Below are 15,021 nucleotides of genomic sequence, written 5' to 3'. Positions count from 1 at the left end.
GTAGATGGGACTACAGGTACCTGCCACCACACCCGGCTAATTTTTTATATTTTTAGTAGAGATGGGGTTTCACCATGTTAGCCAGGATGTCTTGATCTCCTGATCTTGTGATCTGCCCACCTTGGCCTCCCAAAGTGCTGGGATTACAGGCATGAGCCACCACACCCAGCCTTAGAAGCTATTAACATTTTTAAATCTCTATATTCATTTACAATTTGAAGATATTATATACTATAAAAATATTTGACATAAAATAGGGGTACATTTTCTTTCTCTTACTCATTATAAAATAAACTCACCCATGAAACCAATTATAATAATCATTTAAAAATCTGTGTTAAATGAAATCTAGAGTAAATAACAGTATAGATGATAATTAAGTGTAAGTTCAAACTATTCTGAGTAAGAATTGGTTTTTATTTCTTTTCTGATGAAATAAGGTCATCTAAAGGTAAGGTGAAAGTTAGTTTGAAAAGTACATTAACATTCATTCTCATAGGTAAGAATTTCATATTCTAGGGAAAAATTGACTTATACAATCTAAGAGCCCTTCAAATATAATGTCTTCATGTTTTAATTTATGAATTTCATTTTCTTTATTATTTTCTAATTTCTCTCCTCATGTTAGTTCTGTCTTTAAAGCAGTGGACACGAAGGTAAGGAAAGTTAGAAATCACATTATTATCCTACCATTTAAAAAACAAAAGAACAATATTAAATTATCAATACTTTCATATTATGATAATTTTTGTTTATTTTTTGAGACAAGTTCTCACTCTGTTGCCCAGGCTGGAGTGCAGTAGTGTGACCACAGCTCACTGCAATCTCGATCTCCTGGGCTCAAGTGATCCTCCCACCTCAGCCTTCCAAGTAGCTGGGCCTACAGGTGTGCACCACCACGCCAGGCTAATTTATCAATTTTTGTAGAGATGGGTTTCACTATGCTGTCTAGGCTGGTCTCATACACCTGGGCTCAAGAAATCCTCTAACCTCAGCCTCCCAGCGTGCCGGAATTATAGACATGAACCACCACACTCAGCCATAAAAAAATTTTTAATGCAATTTTCTGAAGAAAGTATTTAATTACAATTACAAAATACTATAAACTATATGTCTACATTTATTCCAGTTGTGCTGTTTTTTAAAATTGCAGATTTTTATATATATATACATACATATATACAAATATGTGTATATGTGTGTATATCTTTAATAAGTGGATGAAAAATGCATTTATTTAATAAATATATATACACACACATTTATATGTGTGTGTATATGTATATATTTACACATTTATATATGTATATGTGTATATGTATATATGTTTGTAGACATATACATGTATGCAAATGTGTGTGTGTGTGTGTGTGTATATATATTTATTAAATAAGTGCATGAAAAATGTTTAAAGCTCTTTAGGCTAGATTTGACATACCACTTGGATTGGCTGGGCACGGTGGCTCACACCTGTAATCTCAGCACTTTGGAGGCTGAGGTGGGTGAATCATGAGGTCAGGAGATCGAGACCATCCTGGCTAACATGGTGAAACCCTGTCTCTACTAAAAATACAAAAATTAGCCAGGCATGGTGGCAGGCACCTGTAGTCCCAGCTACTCAGGAGGCTGAAGCAGGAGAATGGCTTGAACCCGGGAGGTGGAGGTTGCCGTGAGCCGAATTCGAGCCACTGCACTCCAGCCTGGCAACAGTGTGAGACGTCATCTCAAAAAATTTAAAAAAATAAAATAAAATACCACCTGGATTAAGGTCTGTTGTAGAATATCCATAAACTCTCCATCAAGCTACCTTCTTTTCTGTGAGACTATCATAGGATGAGATCTAAAGCCTATCTTCAGGAGAGTTTCATTCTCGGTAAATTTCAGAAAGAAGCTCTGAAGTCTAGACAATATTCTCATGGATCAGAATACTCTAGATGTTACTAAATATGTACGGAAGAATCAGTAATTCCCACGTGACAATCTAAGGACCAGTTACTTCTAAATTACCTGAGAAGCTTTGAAAACATTAGCTTATGGGTCACAGCCCTGGACCTTCTAAAAGTGATCACTCAAAGATATGTACTTTTTTTTCTTTTATTTTTTCCTTTGAGATGGAGTCTTGCTCTGCCGCCAGGCTGGAGTGCAGTGGTGCGATCTCCACTCACTGCAACCTCCACCTCCCGGGTTCAAGCAATTCTCCTGCCTCAGCCTCCCGAGTAGCTGGAACTACAGGCGCCTGTCACCACGCCCAGCTAATTTTTTGTATTTTTAGTAAAGACGGGGTTTCACCATGTTAGCCAGGATGGTCTTGATCTCCTGACCTCATGATCCGCCCACCTCGGCCTCCCGAAGTGCTGGGATTACAGGCGTGAGCCACCGCGCCCGGCCAGATCTGTACTTTTAAAGGCTTTACAGGATGATTCCTGTGCACTGCTAGGGTTTGAAATCCGTTTCACATTTTGCGGTCCCACAAGAATCAGTTGCAATAAATGTAGGGATGTTAAAAATAAATTTTAAAATAACTGCTATTCACCATTCTCTCATTCAGTCATCCTCACTTGCTTTTGGCAATCACGTCTCAGGTGGCCTTCTCAAAAGTATCTAAGTATCTGCCATTATCATCCCTCATTGTACAACAGAAGCTGAGGCCTGGACTCCAGATGAGCTCCAGGAAAATGCACCTAGGAAGTGTACATGAAGGAGTCTGATTCCGTAAAAATGCATCTAGGAGGTGTACACGAAGGAACGAAGGAGTCTGATTCCATAAAGCAATTCCCGAGAGCCTTCACACTGTGCAGTTTCCAGCAAGGAGACATCTCACCCTCTTGTGTTCCATCTGTACAATTTAGTCATGGATTGAGAGTTGCTCCTGAAGGAGATAAGTTAATAACGAGTGCATTTCATTAGTCAGAGTCTGGAGCTGACCAGCCTGGTTGACAGAATTCGAGCTCTGTCAGACACGAGAGTTCTGGGGAAGAGAGCTTGGGGTAAATTAGAATGTTTAGAGGGAGGGAGGCGGAAACAGAAAAAAAAAAAAAGAAAAGAAAAGAAACAGGAGCCTATAGTGAGGTGAGGCCAGACCAGGTTCAGGACATGCCACCCCAAAACATGGTGCCTGGGCGTTTGAGAAAACAACAGAAGCAGGAAGCCCTTGCTCACCTTCCCCTCGCCCTTTCTCCCTGCGGCAGCCATGAAACCTGGGAAGGTGACTCTCTGACCTTCTCCCTCCCTTCTCTCCTGAAGAGCCTCCTGGGAGAGCATCCTGGCTTGTCCTATATCTGGGAGGAAAGCACGTGACATGAGGACACCAAGAGGAATGTGAACAGCCTCCCCTGTCTATTTCCATTAGACCATTCCCTTTGTCCTCCAGTCCGATTTTGCACAACCGTCCAAAAAATACACAGACTCCCTGTTTATTTGCATCATTTCTGAAGGCTCGTGTGTCATGTAAAATTTATATTAAATAAATTTCTATGTTTTTCTCTTGTTAATCTGTCTTCTATTGTTGGGGTCTCAGCCATCGATCTTGTGCTGCGCGAGGGAAATCTGTTACTTATTCTTCCCTGTAGACCGAAGGTCCGTATTGGCTCTGATGGAATTTTGCTCTTCATCGTTTCTATAAGAATCTATTTTCTCTATAATTACAAATAAAGAGGCTTACAATACAATATTAATTTGAAAATTCAACTGAACAATAATTTGAATAGATAGGCAGAGTAGAAAGGCAAGCACATAGACAAGTAATTAAAATACAAAGAAGGGTGTAATTTTCAAGGCTGCAATTCTGCTGCGTGCGATTGAAGACTATGTAGGAGGAAGCATTTGAGCTGAATGGGTGAAATGTTGACAGCTTGAATTTAGGAGAAGGGCGAAAAGCAGAGAAGTGGAAAAGTGGAGTATACTTTAAGTCAACGCCAGGATGTTTTGTATGCCAAAAATGAATTGTGGCTTAGTAAGATCATGATGTGAAAAATAAGACAAAAAAGACAGAATCATAGATCAAGTTAAAAAGTTTGCATTTCATCCTGTAGACAATGTTGAACCATGTGAAGTGTTCAGTAAGAATATAACATGATCAGAACTGTGCTTTAGGAAAGCCTGAGAAAGAACGGGGGTAAGAAAACCATGTTAAAGTCAAATGCAGCAGTCTGCATAAAAGGCCTTACAACTTACAACTAGAAACCAACCAAAACCACATATTATTATTTCTGTGTAACCACAGACACTCTTCGACTTACAACGGGGTTACATCCTGATAAATCCATCACATAACTTGAAAATATCACTAAGTTCAAAATTCATTTCATACACTAACCTACCACATCATACCTTAGCCTAGCCTGCCTTAAACATGCTCAGAACACTCACATTAGCCTACCGCTGGACAAAATCAGGTAACACAAAGCCTATGTTATGATGAAGTGCTGAATATCTCCTGTAATTTATTTAACATTGCACTGAAAGTGAAAAACAGAAAGGTTGTGTGGGTACTGGAAGTACCGTTTCTACTTAAAATGTACCACCTTCTCATTATCACAAGGTCAAAAAATCATACTTTGAAACATCATAACTCGGGGACCATCTGTATTGGACCAAAACTGGATGAGGGTTCAAACTATGACACAGACATAATGGATGAAAAGAATGGACAAGATTTAAAAGTCATTGCAGAGATAAAGAGAACAGCATAATTTGTAAATACCTTACCCTTGCTTGCTTCAGAAAAAAAAAAGAAGTCCTTATCATCTTTCTGTTTAAAACAGCTTTATTGAGATGAACTTTACATATCATAAAGCACAACAACTAGCTTAAAGTGGGAAACAAGAGTTTTTAGTACACAGAGTTGTGCATCCATTACCTAATTTTAGAACATTTTCATATTTGCCAAAAGTAATATCATACCCAGACTGGTTGCAGTGACTCACACCTGTAATCCCAGCACTTTGGGAGGCCAAGGTGGGAAGATCGCTTGATCCCAGGAGTTCAAGACCAGCCTGGGCAACATAGTGAGACTATCTCTACAAAAAAAAAAAATCAGTAAATAATTAGCTGGGCATAGTGGTGTGCACTGCAGTCCCAGCTACTTGAAAGGCCTGATGGGAAGATCACTTGATCCCAATAGGTGGAGGCTGCACTGAGTCATGGTCGCACCACACACTTCAACCTGCATGACAGAGCAAGATCCTGTTTCAAAAAGAAAAGACAGGAAAGAAAAAAAAAATCTCATACCCATTGGGAGTCACACTCTATCCCTCCTCCCTCTTCTAGCCATAAGCAACCACGAATGTACTCATCATTTCTTGCTTGTATTTTCTATTGAGCTCTAAGCTATTATGAAAGACTTAGTCTTTTAATTAATACACAATACTTAATGCTAAACATTTGTTTGTGGGCTGGGAGCGGTGGCTCAAGCCTGTAATCCCAGCACTTTGGGAGGCCAAGGTGGACGGATCACCTGAGGTCAGGAGTTCGAGACCATCCTGGCCAACATGGTGAAACCCCGTCTCTACTAAAAATACAAAACTTAGCTGGGTTTGGTGGTGCACGCCTGTAGTCCCAGCTACTCAGAAGGCTGAGGCAGGAGAATCGCTTGAACCCAGGAGGCGGAGGTTACAGTGAGCCAAGATCGCGCCACTGCACTCCAGCCTGGGTGACAGAGCAAGACTCCATCTCAAAAAAAAAAAAAAACAAAAAAAACAGCAACATTTGTTTGCGTAAAACATGATATTCAAGCTCATGTCCCTTCACTCAATGTCCATCTTACACACACACACCCCACAGGTATTTCCAGTGCAAGAGAAGAAGTTCTGCTTCTCTTGCTCTTGAGAAGAGCAGAAAGGCCCTGAGGTGGCTGCAGAGACCCGCAGAAGCCACCAGCTTATGCTGTAGGAACATAGAACGCCAGAGCTTAAAGGTCCCATTACTTTTTTCCATTTCTCACCTTGGGGTTTGCAATCTTGAGCTCTGTAAGGAAACAATGGAATATTACCAAATTGTGGACGGGGCTGGCTCTGGAGGCCTGGAGGCCCTCGGCCCACACAGACCATGAGACACACTAGAGTTGGCTAGAGTCGGGTCCAGATGAACCAGTTCAGACTAAGCCATGCTTGGTATATAGCGAAAGCCTCTCTTCAAGATTGTGATGGACCTTCCATAATGCTGCCAAAATTCCCAGCAGAATCTGAGCATCCAGAGGCTTCATGCTAAAGCCTCTCCTTTCCTCTCCTCTCCGTTCTCTCTTCCTCCCGTCCCCTCCCCTCCCTTCCCCTCCCCTCTCCTCTCCTCTCCTCTCTTCTTTCCCTTCCTCCCCTCCCCTCCCCTCTCCTCTTCTTAAGAAGGTGCAAGCTCAGGAGCTTTCTGACCTCTCCAAGCTACTGCTTGATCCTAGGGTTTTACAGAGCTTGATAAATTTAGATACATTGCTACATATTTTATCATCTTACTGGTTGATTTTATGATCTTAGCTTAAAAGGACAAGTATTATAGACACTGTCTTTAACTTTGAGGAAATTCATTAAGCAAGACGCAGCACATTGACAATAATGTTTTACCATCTTCCATATGAATTTACCAAGTCACTTAAATTTCTTTCAACTCTCAAGGATTTTCTTTTCAAGATTGTTTTGAAGATTGAAAACAAGACAATGAATGAGAACATAATCTGTAAGTGATAAGTGATACTCGGTATAAATGTGCTATTTCTGCATGAAATAGTCTAGGTTTCCTTGGACTTACTGACAGGAGGATTCATGTTTAGTTCTTTGAATTTTTCTGGAGTCTATGAAGCTTTCTAATACACAGCACACTACATTTCTTACTGGGAAAGTGGGTGTTTATTAGCGCTGCAGATTCCTTCTGAACCATACCACTAGCTCACCGTACACACTCACCATTTACACTCCTCTAAAAAAAATAGTCATTTGACAGTTGGGTCCAAATTCTCTCGGCCGCAGAAGGCAACACAACTCCAAAGTCACTCACTGTCTTTTTTATCTTTGTATGCAACGAGCTGTCATTCTATTGGTCCCTACATGTCAGCAGTCCTCTTATCTGTGTTTCAGAGTCGAAGGATTTGAAGAACATGATTTCATATTTCCTTGCAATTGTTCCTTCTGATTTCTCACAGGAATCAGAAAAAAAAGACAGTATTCACACATTATTTATAATTATTAGCTGGTTACAACACCTCTCTTGATGTTTAGCTTGCTTGCAACATGATATAGAATTATGGCAACTCCTGAATTCAGCAATGTAAGGCCCTTTCAAAAATGTGCATCCAATAATTGAATTGTTTTCACTTCTTCCCAGTGCTTTGAACCTGAGTGGCAAAGAAAGCTCAATCATATTCTCGAAAGAACAAACTATTTGGAGAACTCCAGGTTCTAAAAAATGTTATATTTTATTTTCTAAAATAACTTATTTTCCAAAATTACTTTTTTGTTGTCTTGAAAAATAAGCTGGAAACAATGCCAACTCTGGACTTTTCTTTTAGAGATGGCAAAGTTAAGTAATTTCTTTTATGATCGCAGAAGCCAGTATACACAAAGCAAATCATAATTAAAGATTTTATGTAAGAATTTTTTAAAGTATCAACTGTACTTAAATATAAATGCTTAATTTTATTCCTACTTAAGGTTTTCAACAATATTAGATGTTGAACAGTTGACTTACGTTAATTAGGGTTTCCATAAAGGTTTCAGAAGGAAAAAAAATTACTATAGCACTGTAGGATTAGAGTAGAAGAGAAAATGCCATATTTTTATGTTTATATTTGAATACTCATTTAATTTTTTACCATTATCAAATAATCCTTATTATATGAACTTGTACATGTATATTTTATAAACCCTGTCTACAGGGTTTAATGTAGAATTCAGCTGCACAGAGCCAACAATTAGAGCTTTTTCATAAATATTAAAGTTATAGCTTGATCTAATGCAGTTTCTATTTTTCCAAATAGATCTGTAGTCTCCCCAGCACAGAAACTACAAAAGCTGTAGGACTTGGCTATGGTTTCCACTCGGTCTCATTGAGCCTACAGAAGCATTTTCCCTTAAGAATTAGAGATAAACAAAGGCAACCCTGAAAACACAAAATGAGCAGGGCTTTCCATAGCTTGATTGCCTCTGCGAAAGCAGCTCTGGGCTGGGTTACGGCCACTCAAAGGAGAAAGCGGCCCATCCCAGGGAGACAGTAGATTGCTTCAAATGCAGAGATCTTCCAAGGTTGACCCCCAGCAACATGCCCTAAAGTCTCTGGGTGGAAGGTGAGGAGGGTGAACTGGAACTAAGTTTGCTGATAGCGTAAGAGGCACCCACTAGTTACAAAGCATTATGGACACTGTATCTTACTTGGAAATTGTCTTTTCTTTGGGAAAAAGAATGTTTTCTCTCAATCTGCAATGCTTTACTGCCCAAAGTCTATATTTTAGAAAACAATTTCTATTTCTTTGAAGCCATGTCTATTGATAATATTTCTTACTAGTTCTGTATTTTGGGAGTATACTGTCACATAATAATGCTGCTATTGTGTTTTGTGTGATTTTAAAATATTCTTAAATTGACAAATAATAATTATGAGTATTTATGGGGTACATAGTGATGTTTCAATACATACAATGTATGGTGATTAGATCAGGGTCATTAGCATATCCAGCAACTCAGACATTCATCATTTCTTTGTGTTGGGAACATTCAATAAGCCTTTTATTTCCTTTTACTGTTGAATACTTACTTTGTCTTAAAAACATTCCTTCTTAACTAATTTTGCTTCCTGCTCTCCTTCTCAAAATGGTTTCTTTACAAGGCAATTCATACCCTTATGGTTTTTTCCTATAGTTTTAATCACCTATTTTTTTGATACCCGAAATTGTCCTTTCTGTCCCTTTGCTAGTACAAATACTCTGCTCTCCTTCAGATCCACATCCCTGTCGAGTTAACCATACACCAAGTTCAAAATGCTGCCTTTGCTCTGGACCTTTCTGTAATAAATCAGGATTTTTTTTTTTTCGAGACAGAGTTTTGCTCTGTTGCCCAGGATGGAGTAGAGTGGGGCGATCTCGGCTCACCGTTACCTCCACCTCCTGGGTTCAAGCGATTCTCCTGCCCCAGTCTCCCGAGTAGCTAGGACTACAGGCATGCGCCACCACACCCGGCTAATTTTGTATTTTTAGTAGAGATGGGGTTTCTCCATATTGCTCAGGCTGGTCTCGAACTCCCGACCTCAGGTGATCCCCCACCTCGGCCTCCCAAAGTGCTGGGATTACAGGCGTGAGCCACTGTGCCTGACCACAAATCAGGATTTTTAGATATGATATCAAGAGATTTGAATGTGACTTTCTGTCATCAACCGGAACAGAGCTGGAATCACGTGTCCCAAAACTTAAGGGAGGTAAAACAACTCAGTTTTGTATTCCTAAAGTTGACTAAAGGGAAACATTAAAAGAAATAATAGTTCATGTTTTTCAGTATTCATAAATCTTTACATTTTTAGATAATTTCCCTTCAAGAACTAACCAATGCAAATTACTATGAATTAGCAAGAGATAAAATATTCATTTTGATAATAAGTACACATTTATTCCAAATCTTATCTTCAGTCCCAGTTTATTCACAAAATGGAAAGGAGAGAGCTCAGTAGCATGAGTATAGGGGTAAAGCAATCATGAAGAAAATGCCCAAAGGAAAGAAAGACCTTTCCTGTAGTGTCCTCAGGTTAAAGGGACACTTTTGCTGTCTGTTTCTAATCCCAGATGGTCTGACCAACCTTCGTTTCTGGGAAAAGATTAGACTAGTACCTGAAATAGAAGGAAGAAAGAAACACACCAATGCATACATTGACTCCCTATTAAATTCTCAAAACTTGGTAATGATGACTTCACAGGGACTGAGAATTTCCTTGCCAATAAAATCAGATATTACCTACATGACAACTTTCTGGAAATTCATATTTTATACTCATTCAACAACAATTCCCTAGCAACACAGCATCTGCTCACTTACCTCAAAATGCAATTATATGCTTGTTATTTTATTGATCATGCATCTCTAACTTTTTGTTGGAAAAAGGAAAAAGCAACACTATCATGAGGTTCCTTCCAGGCCTGAGTTCCTGCCTCCCTCTGCCCCACGCACATAGGGCAAAACAAGGTCATTATCCTCCAAAGGTTTACAGCTGAATTAACACATCTATAGTAATGTGAGTATGTGTTCCGCTTTGACTCATTTTTCTCAAAGCCTATAGATAATTGCTAGTTATGTAAGAAAACCACAATAATTTTTTTAAATAAATTATTTTAAAAATACATTAATAATGCTTTTCTCAGGTATAATTTTTTCTTATGTCAACATTTGGGAAAGTTATTTAGTATTAATTTTCTTAGATTCTTGGGCTTACTGAGTCTTTTTTTTTTTTTTTACAGAATATCAAATATATTGTAACTTATACACAATCCATCTTTCAAAATTATTGATCAAATAATCAGTGTCAACCTGGACAGGAGATGCCCAGCAGGTCTGTCCTCAATCATTTCTGGTTGCATGTCTTTATTAATGGCTAAGGGACTGGTAGTAATGGCAGGCTTGGGACATTTTTAGTTGATACAGATATGGACATACCCAGAAATAGAAAATAGAAGAGAATCAGTATTCAAAAAATTCTTAAATTTAACAACCTGTCAGCTCTGACTAGAAAGAAAATGTGACAAAGATAAAATATTTGGCACTGTTTTGGGTCTAAAATTCAAGAATTTTAAGATTCTTAAATTCAAGAATTTAGAATTCAGCATAAAAGAGTCTAGCTGTGTCTATGAATTCAGCATAAAAGAGTCCAGCTGAGTCTATGTGTGTTCAAGAATTCAGCATAAAAGCGTCTAGACACAGCTAAAAACCCAACTCTATAAAGGGTTTTGGTTGCACGTGAGCTCAATACAAGTGACGGCTGTGATGCAGCTTCCCCAGAACCATCTGTGGGTGAGGAAAGAGAGGTGGAGACACTCCCTGGCACGGCCACTCCAAACACTACACTTTAAAGGTGGCATCGAGAAACAAGAAACTTTTTTTTTTTTTTTGAGACAGAGTCTAGCTCTGTCGCCCAGGCTGGAGTGCAGTGGCACAATCTCTGCTCACTGCAACCTCTGCCTCCCGGGTTCAAGTGATCCTCCTGCCTCAGCCTCCTGAGTAGCTGGGATTACAGGCATGTGCCATCATGCCCAGCTAATTTTTGTATTTTTAGTGGAGACGGGGTTTCATGATGTTGGCCAGGCTGGTCTGGAACACCTGACCTCAAGTGATCCACCCACCTTGGCCTCCCAAAGTGCTGGGATTACAGGCGTGAGCCACTGCGCCTGGCCATGAAACTTAAAACATTTATGTGTAGCATTAAAGATGGAAAGAGAACTTGACATATATTCATGTTCAGAATTTATAATATTAACATTGAAGAGAAAAAACTAAGGACAGAAACTAATATTGTCTTTAAAATATTTATAGATCTCTCAGGTAGAACAGTAGTGATTCCATGTGGAATTCTAGCTCAAAAAGGAGAAGTCCCAAGAATACAGATTTTTGATCTGAGGCGTGAGGTGGAGGAGAGAGATAGTGAGACAGGGAGAGAAATCCTAGCTGTAGGGTTATGAAATGGGCAACTGACAACCTTGAGAAATATTTCACAGAACCTGGAGGGATTCGTGCAGAAGTCAATGTCCTCTGAGAAAGAAAGAGTGATTAGAAAAACTTCAAGCATTAGATGGCTGGCTGAACTAGACACAACGGAAAATCCAATCTAACACTGAAATGTTATGATGTAACAAATCTAACTCATGGCTAGGTGATTTGTCTTTTTCTCTTTGAAATTTCTCTTTTTTTTTTTTTTGAGATGGAGTCTCACTCTGTCACCCAGGCTGGAGTGCAGTGGCACAATCTCGGCTCACTACAAGCTCCGCCTCCCAGGTTCAAGTGATTCTTGTCTCAGCCTCCTGAGTAGCTGGGACTACACGTGCCTGCAACCACACCCGGCTAATTTTTTGTATTTTAGTAGAGATAGGGTTTCACCATGTTGGCCAGGCTGGTCTCGAACTCCTGACCTTGTGATCCGCCTGCCTCAGCCTCCCAAAGTGCTGGGATCACAGGGATAAGCCACCAAGCCTGGTCTGTCTTTGAAATTTCTATCAGGAGAGTTGAATTTTTATCCATTGGAACAGGAAAGCAAAATGCCTGTAATGGTTAAACATGTAAATTACTCAACAGAAAATTACATTATATCTATATTATTAATAAATGTGTTCCCAAATACCAGAGAGAGAAACAAAAGTGGCTGTCTTTGAGCAATGGGACTTGGGGTGGCGTTGTAGTGAGGGGGTATTAAATAAGTATTCAATAATGGTACCACTGATTTCACTTTATTCTCACATTATTATGGTTTCTTTATTAAGAGCAAAAAATAAAAATGACTTAAGGAAATATCAATTGAGAAAAATAAATATTTTAGATTTTCCTGAGCATTTCTTCTTATTTCAAAGGGACTTTGAATGTTATCTAGTACGTCTTAGCTTTATTGATTTTTGTTAATACTCAAACTGTAACCTCAAACAAGTCTATAGTATTTCATATGGATACAAAACTAGGCCATACAAAATACATTATCTTTGCCTTTGCCTATTGGTAGAACTTGCAGTATTTGGTCAGAGAAGAAGGAAATGCATAAAACTAAACAGCTGACCTTCAGGTTGCTTTTGAAAATCCGACTTGTTTGAGCTTTAACCAAATTTCTAACAGACACTGGCCAAATCCTACGAAGTGAAAAAGCAGGTAGAAAACTGGCTTCTGTGTAGTGAAAATAATAGGATCATAAAGAAAGAAGAAGTACTGGCTAAATTTCCTCTAGTCCACTGCATTTTCTGCACAGTAATACTCTAGAAGTTTTTCTCGGTCTGTGATGTGACTTCAACCCCGCTTTTTCTCATTATTTTATTCAGTAAAATATGATAATGTCTCTTCTCTGGCATTACCATCAGATCTATTTAGAATGGGTGGTAAATGGATAGATAATAAATAGAGAAGTGAGGTAGACAAGGACAGACACAGAGCCATATAGACACACATGTACTCCCCTTTGACAGCACCCACCTACTAAAGGGGGGTAAACTCTACCATTAGAAATGCATACTGTGAGTTGAACACGTTTCCATATTTGGGAACAACCTCTCATAATATAAATGCTTTGGGGGACTCCTAACACTTTACATTATCACAAATTAAAACCCCACAAAAGATTATAGAATCAACAACATCAGTGAACCTCAGGAAAAAGAGAAAGCTTTGATTGCAAGAAGAGTGTGGGCTTCCACTTACGGTCCCTTGTGTAGAAAGCCTAAGGAGGCGGAGTATGGGCATAAGATGGAAGAAACACCTGCTGCCTGTAGCCAGGGCTGAGGGAGACGCGGCTGCTTTAACAGTGGCCCCACTAAGGATGCGCGCCTCTTATGAAGGGCAGAAAAGCCCCAGTAAAAATGCAAAGTGCAAAGAGGAAAGAGAATTCAGAAAATCCTGGCCATAGCTAATAATGGGGATATTTTCCTTGGAAAAAAAACTGGCCGTTAACATGGGCCTGGTTTAAAATAAAACCCCAATCTGATCAGGAAAAAACGAGACCTGGGTTCATGTCTGTTAGGTTGGAAGAGGGTATATTAAAAATAAAATGGAAGGCGTCAAACCAAATGTGTCTTACTTTAGTCCAGAACTTGCTGATGTAGTTTGGATGTTTGTCCCCTGCAAATCTCATGTTGAAATGTGATCCCTGACGTTGGAGGTGGGGCCTGGTGGGAGGGGTTTGGGTCATGGGGGCAGACCCCTCATGAATGGCTTTGTGCCCTCCCTGCAGTTATGAGTTCTTACTTCCCGAGACCTGGTTGTTTAGAAGAGCCTGGCACCTCCCCCCTCTCTTGCTCCCTGTCTCACCATGTGATGCACCTGCTCCCCCTCTGCCCTCTGGCATGATTGTAAGCTTCCTGAGGCTTTCACAGAAGCAGACACTGGCACTATGCTTCCTGGATAGTCTGCAGAACCATGAGCCAAGACAAAAAATAAACTACCAGCCTTAGATATTCCTTTATAGCAATGTAAAACAGACTAATGTCCTGGCCTTCTGTTATCTACCTATAATAATAACTGCAATCATCTAGCGTGTTATGACCCTGTATGAAATTAACTGTTCTCAGTGATAGGCAAATTTCTTTTCTTTCTTCTTCTTTTTTTATTTTTTATTTTTGAGATGGAGTGTCTCTCTGTCGCCGAGGCTGGAGTGCAGTGGCATGGATCTCGGCTCACTGCAACCTCCGCCTGCTGAGTTCAAATGATTCTCCTGCCTCAGCCTCCTGAGTCGCTGGGATTGCAGGTACCCACCACGACGGCCAGCTAATTTTTTGTATTTTTTTGTAGAGATGGGGTTTCACCATGTTTGCCAGGCTGGTCTTGAACTCCTGACCTCAGGTGATCCACATGCTTTGGCCTCAAAAAGTGCTGGAATTACAGGAGTGAGCTACCCCGCCCAGCCAGGCAAATTTCAATGATGGTGTTAAAGTCATAATAACGTAATAGCAAAGGCTAAATATCCATTCAAAGAAATGGCTCAAAACCAAGAACACTGTGGATTTTTATTTTCTTTATTTTGTTTTATTATCTTCATCATTTTGCATTATTTTGCCAATGGGCATATTTTCTGTAGGCATATGGGAAAATAATACCTTCAAAAAGGAAAATGTAGTAAGATTTTAAAATAGAGGAATGATAAAAAAAAGTATTAAAGGTGTCATTGACATAAGAAAGAGTTTGTTTCCTTTACCATATTAACTGTATAATGGAGTTATTCATGTACAGAAATATAACTTTAAAATGGAGGAAGAAAACATTCGGAGAGAAACTATAGAAGAAGTACAGATTAGTAGATGAAGAAATTGGCATTTTGGCCGCTTGCTGCCATTTGAATTCAAATCCGTGGGGTTGTTGTCACGTAATTAGGACACAG

General features: G+C 39.5%; 1 long non-coding RNA gene across 1 annotated transcript in view; it reads right to left on the bottom strand.

Moving 5' to 3' along the window:
* Positions 1 to 376: 376 nt before the first annotated feature.
* The window catches only part of LOC100991208 (uncharacterized), a 134,986-nt gene continuing 120,341 nt past the window's right edge, over positions 377 to 15,021 (bottom strand). Inside the window, exon 5 of the long non-coding RNA XR_008625282.2 lies at positions 377 to 3,278. This is a non-coding gene — a long non-coding RNA (uncharacterized LOC100991208). The remainder of the gene's footprint in view (positions 3,279 to 15,021) is intronic.

This window comes from Pan paniscus, chromosome 3, assembly GCF_029289425.2.
Source record: "Pan paniscus chromosome 3, NHGRI_mPanPan1-v2.0_pri, whole genome shotgun sequence".
NCBI classification, from domain to species: domain Eukaryota; kingdom Metazoa; phylum Chordata; class Mammalia; order Primates; family Hominidae; genus Pan; species Pan paniscus.
The sequence above is the reverse complement of the archived record's forward strand: the minus strand, read 5'-3'. Positions and strand labels throughout refer to the sequence as shown.